Raw genomic sequence first — 14239 nt, forward strand, 5'->3', positions numbered from 1 at the left:
CCCTTCCTCTCCCTCAGCACAGAGTTGTTCTGTGTATTTGGATAAGCCTCCACAGCTTCCCTCAGGACAGGGCATCCATCACCATCTCCCACCCGGACAGCAGCAAACACTGCCCCTGTGGCTTCCTGGTGCCATCCTTGGCTCCTTCCCGTCCATTCTCCAGCGGCTGCCAGAGTGAGCTTGAAGAACCTGTGACATGTCCTTCAGACGTTCTACTTCCTGTTCCAGAAGGACAGCCCCTCATACTTTCCCGCGGGCCACACGCCACCCCTTCCTCAGCGCCCCAGGCTGGCATCCTCTCCCTGCATTCAGCCTTCTTTTCCGAGGTAGCGCTGATACCAGATGTCGCTAAATAGCAACGTGCAGAACTGTTCAGTTTCTCTCTAGTAGAGGAGATCATAAGCCTCATGAGATCCCAGAGTCTCTGTCTTCTTTAGTACCCCCCAGCACCCACCCCAGGGCAGGGCCACACAGAGTTGTGGAGTGCCCAAGTGGTGGATGAACATGGAATGCAAAGGCTGAGGGTGCATTGACCAGGAGCACGGGGGGCAGCAACTTGTGGAACAGCCGCAGCACCGATGAAGTGGCCAGGCTCCTAGGGAAGCCTGACTAGGGAGCTGGAGGGAGGCCCGGGGATGGCGGGAGAGAGGGAGAGGGTGTGTGTGGTCATGGCCTGGGAGGCCAGCAGACCAGAGCTGGGAGAGCTTTGCACATCTCTCTGGAGCTTGGTCCATCCTGGAAGCCATGGGGAGCAAGGATTGAAACTGGGAGCGGGCTCTGGCTGTTGGAGGTAAAGCTGCTGGTGCCACTGAGCCTTAACACTCAGGAAAGTGGTCCTGGCTGGAAGGTCAGGGAGCCAACGGAAGCCAGTGCCTGATCCGGGTTGGGTTTTCTCAACTGTCCCCCAGGAAGCGGCTGCATCGGGAATGAGGGCACAGAAGCTGGCTAGGATGGCTTCTCATTCCAGTAGGGCCTCTCAGGAGCCCTGACAGCCAGCCTCTTGGTCTGACTAATTCAGAAGAATATTCTTGTTTTACAGGAGTGGGGCAAGCTTTCCTTATCTTAGAGGTCAGCAGTGGGGATGCACTGTTTTATTTATAGAATCAATATGTTTTCACAGCAACAAGAATGACTTGAATCCTGCCAGCATGTTGGCATTGTTTGTGCAAAGGTACGTCTGTCTGTCGGCATTTTAGGTGATCCAGCTTCCTCTCCAAATCCCTGCCTCCCACCCCAAAACACATTGCAAGCTCCACGGAGCAAGTGTCTTTTCGTTAGTGGAGGCGCTGGCCTGACAGGGCTGAGGCGGAACACACAGCCAGTGCCTTGGGCCAGCGTCAGCCTTGGCTCTGGGGGCTGTATTTCCAGCTGACTCTTGGCTGGCCAGGAGGGGAGTGAGCCAGGTGCTGGAGGCTATGAAGAGGAAGCTGTGTTCAGAGAGGTTCAGCTGTTGCCCACTCAAGCAGCCCTGAACAAACACCCTTTTCTGACCTCCAGCTGCTAGTAAGAAAGTGCAGGGAGGACAGAACAAAAGCTGAGGTCGGACCGTTTCTTCCCCCACAGCTCTGCAGTCTCTTCCCTTTTGGGGAATGTGGGCCCTGCCCACTTACCGCCCACTTACCTAAGTCCCACTGCCACTCCACTGCCTGCACAAAAGCAGGTGAGAAGCTCCTCCCCCCAAAGAGCCTTCCCCCAGGCCCTGCTGAGGTGACCCCCCCACACCTTCACCTCCCAGGACACAGACTGCTTGGATCATGGATTCCCAGTGTTTTGGAATGAGGGTCCTTTGTAATGTCAACACTTCTTAAAGATTCAAGGGATCGGTTGGTATTTGTTAGTTGAGAAAATAACTATTGTCAAGTAGGCGTTATAAATAAATTATTGACCCTTTTAAGGCAATTGGGGTTTGCTAGTCTCAATAGCACCTACATATTTATTGCAAAACAGTCCATCAATTTGTTCAGATTTCACACAATGCTTTTTGGACACCTGAGTTCCTAGACACCTTGTTGTAATTCTGTGCTTTCTCACCCCCGGTCTGTGGCTCCCCCAAGATGGGGATTACTGAAGTGACTGAATGATGCATTATGGTCCTGAATTCAGTGCTGGGTGAACATGTCTTGTCTTCCCAGGGAGTTTAAAAGGCCTCTTGGAGGGCTGGGACGATGGCTGGTGGCCCCATGCCTTGTGCGGAAGTGGACACGAGGCAGGCATATTGCTACCGATGACCCCACAGCAGAACCAGAGGGGTTTTATCCCAGAGGCTGTTTTAGGACAGACAAATCTGCAATGAAAGCTACACTGTAATCACACGAGAAGAAACTGTCACTCAAGAGGCCAAGGTGGTGGCACAATAAGGCCGTTTATTCAAAGGTATATTTTGTTAGGGAAAAATAGTCAAGGCTGTGGAAATGGTTAGGGCTCGAGCACCAGTTCCATACACAGGGAGCGGGTGGACACTACTCACGTTTGAGCATCACAGAAGAAACAGTGGAAACTCACCCTTTGTAAAAGCAGAAGAGACAGAGATGGGAGCAGGGTCGGGGGGATGGGAGCAGGGTCGGGGGGACGGGAGCAGGGTCGGGGGGACGGGAGCAGGGTCAGGGGGCCGAGAGCAGCTGAAAACAAAAGCAACAGGCTGGCAGAGGAAGAAAAAGAAAAAGAGACAGGTTTCCACCAGCACGGTTTGGCTTCTCTGCCTCGGAGGAACCAGAAACAGGCTCAAACAGCTTACAGCAGAAATCCTCTCTGAGGTGACAAGGCGGGAAAAGTCGTGACTTCCTTAGAAAAAGCTGATCTATTAGCATTGGAGTTATTCGTGTTAAAGATGCTCCTCCAAAGAAGAGAATTATGTGACTCATTATCCGTTAGAATTCAAAAATTCTTTCGTTCACATCAGGTCAGGCCTCTAGGTCTTGCTTTTTGGGAACCGCGAGAGCTTTTGAAGCAAAGCCAAGTGCTTGTGGACATGTGACCTAAGCCCTGTCCTCTCCATCTGTCACTCAGGGCCTGTGGCTTTTCTAAGTGAAAAGTACAATATGGTAGACCTCAGGGTTGTCCTGGTTCTGCTGCAGCCGGCTGGAGGACCCTGTACCATTTCCCTGTAAGACCCGTGGGCCTTAGTATGTTCATCTGTGAAATGGGGGAGTGGACTGCATTGCGTCTGAAGTCCCTTGAGGTCTAGGTGTCTATCCTGTTCTAGAAAGTGTTCCAGATAATTTTTCTTTGGGGACCAGGCGACGTGAGCTCCAGCTCTAACTCTGTCCCAATCAGCTGTGTGACCTTGGGCAAGTTGCTTAACTTCTCTAGGCCTCAGTTTTATCATCTGTGAAATGAAGTTAATAGAGTGTATGTTGTTGTTGTTGTTTTTAGTTTGTTATTTTAAATCTTATCAGTTGTTGGGAGGATTAAATGAATTTGTGCAGTGCCTGGTGTCTGGTACCTGCTCAGCGAATGATGCAAACCCTGTGAATAATAGTTGCTCCATCACACAGCAGCCCCAGGAGTCGTGCTGAAATCTCTCTTGGGATCTGAGGCATCATATAATTGGCCAAAGGAACCCATTACAAAGTGAAATAGGTGGCAGGTGAAAATATGTGCAGAAACGCCCTGGGTTCAATTAAAAATATGTGGTAAGAGATGCTAGAATTCCAGGTTGTAGCATAACAATTTGAATATTCATTAGATTGCAACAGCGGTTCTCAGGTTTAGTTTGTGTCGGAATTCCCTGGAGGGCGTGTTAAAACATGGATTTCAGAGTTCTGATTCAGAAAATCTGGGTGAGGCCCAGGAGTTTGCATTTCTAACAAGCTCCCAGGTGATGCTGACACTGCTGGCCCTGAGAGCACACCTTGAGGACTACTGGATTACCCATTGGATTCTAACGCTGCTTTTTTTCTCTCTTCCAAATTTGAGTAATGCTTAGATCCCATTTAAAGGGGAAAAAACAATGGATTCTCTCTCATTTGTAAAACACTGTGTTAGTCTTATTCTACAAAACTGTCTTTTAACTGTGAATTTATGAAAGAATAATTTTTAAAATTTATATTGTCAACTGAATGGAAATATAACATGGAAACATTTTTCTAGAAAGTTCACACCATGTGGAATACAACCTAAGAAACATTATTCTAAAACAGAAACATTCGTGTTCTCTCTATACCTGTAAGGGTAACGAGGAAGTAAATGCAGGAAGGGGATTGTGAGTGGCCAGATTTGGATTTTGAGTCCTTTTCTGCCTGGGATCCCCCTCTGTGAGGGGCTGTGGGCTGTGCACGGCTCTCTGGACCCTGTTCCTTTGCTGGAAGAAGATTCAGTGTGAGGCTCTGAGTCTTTGCCATCAGCTGCTGGGAAATACAGGACCTTCTGCAGGCAGGGTCAGGCTGTCAGGGTTCTTGGCTGAGGAAAGAGGAAGCTGGAAGCTGGGCGGGACAGGGTGGGAGGTGCCAGGGCTTTGGCGTGAGTTTTCCTGTTTTTCTATTCTGTTGGCTAGTTCCTAAATTTAGTTTAGGTTAAAAAAAGAAATGTTTCTTGAGCAGTCCCCTGGGGCAGCTAGCTGTGCCGTGGAGATGCACACTGCTTGCACTGACTCGACATTCTTTTTTTTCATCAGGTGTCATCTTGCTGGAGGGCAGAAGGATTCCTTGGAGCCTGGGGGCCAGCAGGACAGAGGAAACAAAGTACATGGCCGATGATGTCTTTCGACCACAGAAAGGGCTGGAAGAAGCAGGGGACCCACTGTTTGAATAAACCCAGTGGAAAAACAGAAGCCCCATTTCATACTTGACTCAGCTCTTCAAGTTTAAATCTTGAATCTCCTCAACTACACGGAACAGTGTTTCTCCCAAGTCATCTGACACCCACTCTGTTCTCTGGATCATTCCTTCCTAGAGAACCTTGCTCTTGGAGGGCTGTGATCTGCTCTCACCCACTTGCCTTTCTGATCCACTGAGTGCATCTCAACAGTCATTTGGGGCGTTCTGATCACTCATGACCAGGAAGGGTTGGGTGGTTCGTGGAACTTGGGAAGCACTCTCACTGTGGTGGTCCCTATCGGTGGTCATGGGGTTGCCACATTGAGCCACGTTTCTGCCCTCATCTCTCTATATGTTACCGTGGAATCTCTGACTGAGGACCCGTGGACTCACCCAATGTGATAAAGTCCTGAAGCCCAGCCAGGACTTCCGACCCCAGCTGCAGGGCTTTCCGATATACAGACGCATAGAACTTGAGAGGAAATCGACTTAGAAACCTGAAGCTGGAAAACTGGTTGCCTGACATTCTGTGCAAGGCTGAATATCTGAGGAACGAGGGCTGTGTAACTTTGGGAACATGTCTTTTCCGGCCTATGTAGACCCCAGGAAACTTTGCAGTTCTTCCCCAAGTATGGATGGAGTCAAACTTGATGTCCTTTCATCCCCCCATCCCATCCCCTAATCTATATCCTTTGGAAATTGTAGAGTGCCAGGCCTCACATAAATACACTGAAAACAATTTAAGTCATTTATGTTCCACTAAGCCAAGAGTTCTTAGTGGTGGAAGAAGATGGGGTCTTACATGAATGAAAGGGTCTTGGCTATTTGCATGGATATCAACAGAAGGACTAGATGCTTGCACTAAAAGAAAAAGCTGAGAGATGGGGGCAGGAAGTGGGGAGCTGGGACCCAAGCCCCACCTTCCTGAGTCTGCCTGTCACCAGGAAGGCTGGAGATGCCAGACGCTGTCCTGATGCTCCTCTGGGTGGTGTCTCCACCTGCTTGTTTTCAGGAGAGGCCTGGCAGAGGAGGTACAGGACATTGCTAAGTGGATTGAATAATGTTCCCCCAAATTCATGTCTAACCAAAACCTCAGAATGTGACTTTATTTAGAAGCAGGGTCTTCGCAGATGTTAAGTCAAGATAAGGTCATAGTGAATCAGAGTGACCCCACATCCAATGCCTGCTCTCCTTCTAGGAAGGGGAGACACGGGAAGAAGGCTGCGTGAAGCTGGGGGCAGAGACGGGGGCGGTGCAGCCATGGCCAGGGAATGGCGGCTGGGACAGGCAGGGAAGGTTCCTCCCTGAGCCTTCAGGGGAGCGTGGCCCTTCCACCGCCTTGTTGCCAGACTTCTGCCCTCCAGAATTATGAGACGATAAATTTCTGTTGTTTTAAGAACAAAAGAATTAACACCTAGTTCGTGGTCGTTTTTATGGCAGCCCTAGGAAATGCATACAGCTGAGGAGACCTTCTTCCAGGGACCTGCCTCTGAAAGCATAAAAGCAAGTGCCTTCCAGCTTCTGGCAGGGCGGTGGCCCCAGCCTTGGTGCTCCCCCTACCCTCCCACCCCCACCCTGCCACTCCGCTCTCTCCCTCCTCACTGCTTCCTGCTCAAGGCTCTGTGGCTGCCGGCAAGGCTCTGTGGGGAAGGGGTTCAAGAGGAGGCCTGGCGTCGGCTCATGGTCCATTCTGGACAGACAGCTTGGCTTGCTGCGGTGGTCCTTTTCCTCTTTGTGAGCATGTGCTGGAGAGATAAAGGCGAGGGAGGAAGTGGAGGAGGCTGGGGCTGCAGAGCCGAGGAAACCGATGGAAACCCTCTGAGAAGCAGCAACCCAGCGGGTGTGAAGGTTGGCCTCAATGCCGCGGACAGGACTCTACGGAGGGGGCTGGAGTGGGAGAACTTCGTCGTCACAGCTCTGCCCCTCACTCATTATGTGACCCAAGCAGGACACACTTCCCAGCTGCCTCAGTCTCCTCATCTGAGGAATGGGCTGATTCACACAGTATCACATGCTAGGGTGTGCTGAGGATGTCACACACATATCCCTGGCAAGGCTGCTGGGAGGACCGAGCGAGTGAGCAGGTGCAAGACCATTGTCTCCCCGGGTCAGTGCTGTAAAACAGTAGCTGCTAGAGGATTACAGTGATACTGTCGTTTCCTTAGTAACAGACGTTGCTGTTTGGGAAATTCCTATAGCCAACGGCCAAGCTCCTGGCATTTAATGCTGGTGTCTCCAAAGATTGGTTCATCTCTCGAGGGCCTGTTTTTCATAAGGGCACACTCTTGCCCCCACAGCATGCAGGCTGACGTCACGCCGCCCTGAATCACACCGTGGTACCACCTGTTTCCCTGACGTAAAGCTAGGAGAGGAATGATGTGACCATCCCAAATGTTCCAGTCACCCTGACGTTTAACCCTGGCTTCTAAGAAGGCTCCAGATGTTTCTTGTGGTTAGAGCTCCCAGAAAATGACTCCTTCCTCTATGAGACATTATCTGATGACAAGAAGATTCTGAGCGATGTGAGGGAGTGAGAATATTTTCATAATATCTGCCATTAGAATGACTTAGAAATGGAAGGCCCAGGTTGAGAAATTAGGATCCCATGCACGCTGCACTCTTGTGAGGAGGTGCAGAAGTTACCTCTTCCCTTGGAAATTCTCTTTCTTAGAACTCGGGTGTTTATCAGCCACCTAACTGGCTGCTTGAAGGATGGTCACCTTTTTCTGTATTGGTTTGCAAAGAAAGGAAGTTGCAAAAGGTCACGAAGCAACTCCATATCCTTTGGAAATGTTAGCGTGCCGGGCCTCATGTAGATAAACTGAAAACAATTTAAGTCTTTTATGTTGTACTAAGTCAAGAGTTCTTTAGCAGTGGAAGAAGATGGGGTCTTGCATGAATGGAAGGGTCTTGGCTATTTGCATTGGTATTGAGGGAAGGACTAGATGCTTGCACTAAACGAAAAAGCTGAGGGATGGGAACAGGAAGTGGGGAGCAAATCTGAGACTGAATAAATGTGAATAAAAGAGCTAAGATTGTTGAGCAGGTACTAGGAGCTGGGTCAGCTTTTATTCCCAAGAAATCTTAGTTATTCTGCCTCCTCCTAGATAGGGAATGTGTTGCTTACCTTTGCGTCCACACCTGGCTCATACCAACCATGCAACCAATAATTGTTCATCAGAGGAAGGTTGTCAAAGGCTCGAACAACCCTTCAGTAACTCTTTCAGGGAAGCCACCCGCCCATTTCATCTTATCTGCTTGGCTTTCAGTGTTTATCATGTCAGTGACTCTTTGTCCCAGACCGGAGGTTGATTTCGGTCACCTGCCAGGGTCATTAGAGCGGTGATGTCATCACACATCTGGCCCAGCTGGTTGGGACTGGGACTTCGATGCTGTGTCTGTGACCAGGCTTGTTAGGCTTAGCAGAGAGCTGGCATCCTGGCCACCGGCCGGGGTCAGGGTTTCCCAGCAGGGTGTCTCCTTCCTGGAAACACCCTCTTCTCCCAGCCTTTGGTCTCCTCTCCTGCATCTGGCGCCCAGAACCTCCCTGGGCCTCCTCTATCCCTCCAACCACCTGCCTGGATTAGCTAGCTTCCAGATTCAGCAAGGAGAGGGGTGAGGGGCTGGAAGGCAGGGCCCGGCCTGGGGTCTTCTGATGCCCTATGCTGTGGTTTGGCTCCTTGTAGCTGCTGCTCTGTCTCTGGGCTGGATCAGTGGGAGGTGGAGGCTCTGGAAGGATGCACGGCGGCTCCAGGGTTCTACCTGGCAACAGCGTGAGTCTAGCTCATTGTTATCAAAGGAAATACTTACAGGTCAGAGGTACAGTTCCTTGTGGCTTGATTTGGGCCATGACATCTCCCAGAAAGCGTCTTCTGAGGTGAGAGATTTTGGCAACCTCCAGGGCAACAGGTTTCCTCTTTGCACCTCATGACCATCTTTCCTGTCTTAGAAATGAATGTCAGCCCCGGTCAATGTACACTGTGTGTCATTTAAGAATTACTAATATATGGGTAGAATTACACTAACATGTCCTCACCGCGATGGTTCCTTCTGGGTTCCATAAGGGATACAAAGGTGAACTGAGCACACATCTTGTCTTCAAGAACTCTGGCGTAGCAGGGATACAAGTGCACACGTGTGTATGCAGACACATACACACGCACACGCTGTATTAGGTCTGCTGCTGCTCTAACAACTGATCACAAACATGGTGGCTTAAAACAATGCAAACTTACTATCTTACACTCCTGGTGGCCAGCCGCCTGACCCAGGTCTCCTGGGTCTAACGTGAAGGTGGCGGCATTGCTCTCCTTTCTGGAGATTCTGTTCTCCTGTGCTTTCCGGCTTCTTCCTGCCCCGGGCTGGTGGCCCCTTCCTCTGTTTCTGACCCTTCCGTTCTTACACCTGTCCGTGCCCACATCGGGGAAAGGATCCCCACTTTAAGGGCTCGTGTGATGAGATTGGGCTCACCTGGATAGTCCAGAAGAATTTTCTCGTCTCAACCTTGATCACACCTGCAAAGTCCCTTTTGCCATGGAAAGTAACATACTCATGGGTTTCGGGGATTGGGAAATGGCCCTATTTTGCCATATTTTGCTGGGGGCGGGGAGGATATTATTCTGCCTACCATAAACATGTACACACAAATAGTAACAACAAGTATAAATTTATGTTTATATATGTATAAACAATTACTATAATACAACATAGATGAGTGATTCGGAGTTTATTGGAGCTCCTGCCTGGGGATGTACTCCAGATCTGGGTTGGAGTCGGGGGGCAGTGTTGTGTAGGGGATGAGTTTGCAAAAGCATACATTCAATAACAATGAAGTATGACATACATTGCTATGTCATACCTTCATATCTGTCAATCATCTATCTACCTATTTTTATTTTGTGTATTTTTTTTTTTTTTTTTTTTTTTTTAGTGACAGGGTTTCAATCTGCAGTGGCACCATCTCTGCAACCTTGAACTCCTGGGCTCAAGCGATCCTCCTGCTGTAGCATCCGGAGTAGCCAGGACTATAAGCACACGCCACCACATTCAGCTAATTCTTAATTTTTAAAGGTTTTTGGTAGAGACAGGAATCTATCTGTGTTTTCAGTGTTACTCGTAAGAAGTCATAGCTGAGAAACAGTGACTGCTCTGTGGGCACCAGGGAAGAAAGAGGTACTTTTAATGCTTGGGAGTTGGAAAGTCTTAAAGAGGAGAGTCCTTGGAGGATGTGAAGCTGGGCATCCAAGGATGGGAGGGTTTCGCAGATGGGAGGTCAGTCTGGGTAGGAAAAGACATCACAGGCAGGTAAGAGGATCCCTGAGTCTGTCAGTCAGATTGCAGGTGGGGGCTTTATAAGGAGCAGGTAACTGGCAAGTCACGGAGGTCAGGGCCCCTCCCTGCCAAGGGTGTAGGCCCAGGCAGCTTTCAGAGATGCAGAGCAGGACAGGGAAATACCCAGGACTGTCCGAGGAGCACAGCACAGCAGCGGCAGAGATGGGGTGGCTGGTGGGTGTGGGGAGGACTCAGCCCTGCTGGGGGGGCACAAAGGTGGGGATGGAGGTGGGTGGGCACCAAGGCTGGTCCTGAGGCAGTGGAGGGTGGGTGGGTCCCTTCCAGAAACGACCATCACGGGGCATCTTGATCCAATCGCAGATCAGCAGGCTCAGCGCCACCCTGGACTCATTGGAAATGCAGATTCTCAGGCCCTGCCTGGCCCTCCTGAATCAGAAATGCTGGGGAGGGGCCCCGACATCTGTGTTCTCACAAGCCCCAGGGGATTTTGTGGCGCTCAAGTTGCAGAGCCACTGCCCTATTGCGTTTTCCTCCCTCCCAGTCACCTCTTCCTTCTCCTGAGCTTGTCCTCCCCAGTGGTGGTCAAGGCTGGGTCTCCATGCGTCTCACACTCAGCTGTCTTCCCATTGTGACAGGTCATGGTGAGCCTCTACGGCTTCTGAGAAGTCACCCAGATGACTCAAAGTTAAATCACCTGCTTTGCAGCAGAGCCAGGGGGTGGTGGGGGCATCAGTCCTTGACAACAGGAAGGGCTGTTAAACAAAGGCTGGTGGCCAGGAGTTCCCCTACTTCCCAAGAGTTCGAGGAAATAGCTTCCTTGCAGTGTCAGGGATTCAGGGCGAGGAAACAGGACTCCCTTCTAGCGTGTGATGTCAACACAGGAGTAACAATGGACTTCCCACCTCCAATGTCCCTAAAAGCGGGCGCTCATCCACTGCGACCCTGTTTCAGGGTGGGGACATGGACAGGTGGCTTCATGCAGCCCTGTACCCTTCCAAGCATCTCGTAGTTCCATTCCTGTCTGGAATATTTCAGGAAGAACCTTATAAGATGGAGAATGAGGGTCTTCTTGTAAACCTCACTCACGCTACAGCAGAAACCTACGGGGAGGCCAAATAAACTGGGGGCTCTGTGGATTGCACGTCTCCCCCCGCTTGTCCAAGTAAGGGACAGTTTCACTCCTGGGTGGTGCCGCCTGGTGCCAAGGGTGAGCTGGGCCAGGAAGGTAACAATGATGGGACGAGAATAGGGAAATGAAGCTGATTTTCTGTAGAAAGTGTATCACCTATCAGGTCTTTCACTTTATTTTCTAATGTGCAAAGATACCTCTGATTTTCCTACTGTCAGCCATCGATATCTTTCTCAGATGTTCTTTTTCCAGCGTGAGAGAACCAAGGGCATTTGAGGCAAATACTGAACTCATGAACAGAGAGGAAGGTATGGTGGTGCCTGATCTGCCAGGGCCTGAGCAGACGGACCTCGGCACAGTGGGGGAGACTGGGTTGTGGGCAGAAACAGCAGAAGGTGGATAAGGACGAGGGTCTCTGGGTTGGATGCTGGTTCCACCACTTACCTGCATGTCATCCCCAGCGAGAGAGAGAGCAGGAGGGAATGAGGCTGGCTCTGCCTCCCAGGCCCATCCCCACCTGAAACCACTGTCCCCTGTGACTCGACACAGGCAGCCTCCCTGGCCTATCCCTGCTCTGATGGGAAGACTTGGTGCAAAAAGGGGTGCTGGCTCCTGATTTTTTTTTTTAAGTGAACTTAAAAAAACATGGTAAAATATCTAACATAAAATTTACCATTTTATCCCTTTTTGAGTGTACAATTCAGCGGCACTAAAGACATTCATACTACTGCATAGCTACCACCATTATCCATCTCCAGAACTTTTTTTTTATCTTGCAGAACTGAAACTCTGTACCCACGACACACCAACTCCCTCCCTCCCTCCTCCTCTCATCTCCTGGTAACCACGGTTCCATTTTCCATCTCTATGATTTGATTATTCTCAGTAACTCATATAAATGGAATTATACAGTATTTGTCCTTTTGTATCTGGCTTATTTCATTTAGCATAATATCCTCAAGGTTCATCTGTGTTGCAGCATGAGTCAGAACTTCGTTTCTTTTTAAGGCTGAGTAATATTTCATTCCATGCATGTATCACATTTTACTCATCTACTGATGGACATTTGGGTTGTCTCTACCTTTTGGCTATTGTGAATAATGAACATTGTTGTGCAAATATCTGTTCAAGTCTTTGTTTTCAGTTTTCTAATGTAGATATCCACAAGTGGAATTGCTGTATGATGTAGTAATTCCATGTTTAATTTTTCAAGGAATTACCGTGCCACAGACACCGTACCACTTTATATTCCTACCAGCAATGCATGAGTGTTCTGATGTTTCCAAATCCTTGACAACGCTTCTTCTTTTCTCTCTTTCTTTTAAAAAAATATTTGGTATCCTATCCTGTACATAGCAGTGGGCAAAGATTTTATGACAAAGACACCAAAAGCAATCGCAGCAAAAGCAAAAGTTGATAAGTGGGATCTAATTAAAACTAAGAGCCTCTGCACAGCAAAAGAAACTATCAACAGAGTAAACAGACAACCTACAGAATGAGAAAATATTTGCGAACTATGCATCTGACAAAGGTCTAATATCCAGGACCTATAAGGAATTTAAACAAATATACAGAAGAAAAACAACCCCATTAAAAAGTGGGGCAAAGGACATGAACAGACACTTCTCAAAAGAAGACATACATGCGGCCAATAAGCATATGAACAAAAGCTCAACATCACTGATCACTAGAGAAATGCAAATCCAAACCACAATGAGATCCCATTTCACACCAGTCAGAGAGGCTATGACTAAAAAGTAAAAAAAATTAATAACAGATGCTGGCAAGGTTGCAGAGAAAAGGGAACTCCTATACTCTTTTGGTGAGAGTGTAAATTAGTTCAACCATTGTAAAAAGCAATATGGCGATTCCTCAAAGAGCTAAAAACAGAACTACCATTGGACCCAGCAATCCCATTACTGGGTATATACCCAGAGGAATATAAATCATTCTACCTTAAAGACACATGCACATAAATGTTCACTGCAGCACTGTTCACAATAGCAAACACATGGAATCAACCTAAACGCCCATTAATGACAGATTGGATAAAGAAAATGTGCATATACACATGCAATACTATGCAGCTATATAAAAGGATGAGATCATGTCCTTTGTGGGAACATGGATGGAGCTAGAGGCTATTATCCTTAGCAAACTGACACAGGAACAGAAAACCAAGTACCACGTGTGCTCACTTATAAGTAGGAGGTAAATGATGAGAACTCATGAACACAGAAGGAAACAACAGACACTGGGGTCTACTTGAGGGTGGAGGATGGGAGGAAGGAGGAGCAGAAAAGATAACTATTGGGTACTGGGCTTAATATCTGGGTGATGAAATAATCTATACAACAAACCCCCATGACACAGCAGTTTATTTATGTAACAGACCTCCACAGGTACCCCCGAACCTAAAATACAAGTTTTTTTTTTTTTTTTTTAAAGAAAGGAATGGAAAAAAAAAACCCCACTAGGTATCCTGATGGTTGAAAAGTGGTAGTAAATGGTGGTTTTGCTTTGCGTTTCCCTAATGGTTAGTGATGTTGAAGGTCTTCTCAGGTCCTCACCAGCTGTCTGTATGCCTTCTTTGGAGACACATCTATTCAAGTCCTTCACCCATTTTTGAGGCTGGCCTCTGATTTTAGTTCCAGATGCAAGACCGGCTAGTTGAGCCAAAAGATCCCAGTTTCCTTTAAATTTTTTTTCTTTTTAACTTTTACTTTGAGATGAAGCCACTTACTCCTGTAACTGGCTGGACGATGTTATGCTTAGACAAAGATGTTTCTGCAGTGTGAGTGAATGGCAGTCCACTGTAACTCTGTCTCTGTGGGGATGGAGGCATTCAGCTATTGGTTTCATTGCCTCCCAGATACACCCACAGAGACTACAAGTTGCTTTAGCCAATGCCTCCCCCTTGCAACTGGAGCAAAAGGAAGATTTCGTAGGCTTGGAAAGCAAGTGGTTGCAACTGCTGAAGTACACGGCTGTGGTGATCAAGACAGAACGGCCAAGGCAGAGGGAGGAGGCTGGATGTCTGCTGTAGGCCCAAGTCTTGGCTTTG

General features: G+C 48.5%; 1 long non-coding RNA gene across 1 annotated transcript; it reads left to right on the forward strand.

Moving 5' to 3' along the window:
- The first annotated feature begins 1064 nt into the window (after positions 1 to 1064).
- LOC114676805 (uncharacterized) lies at positions 1065 to 5493 on the forward strand. The gene is made up of 2 exons (XR_003727867.2): positions 1065 to 2373; positions 4613 to 5493. It is a non-coding gene; the product is annotated as an uncharacterized LOC114676805 (long non-coding RNA).
- Positions 5494 to 14239: the final 8746 nt, after the last annotated feature.

The sequence above is a fragment of the Macaca mulatta genome, chromosome 3, assembly GCF_049350105.2.
Source record: "Macaca mulatta isolate MMU2019108-1 chromosome 3, T2T-MMU8v2.0, whole genome shotgun sequence".
Lineage (NCBI taxonomy): Eukaryota > Metazoa > Chordata > Mammalia > Primates > Cercopithecidae > Macaca > Macaca mulatta.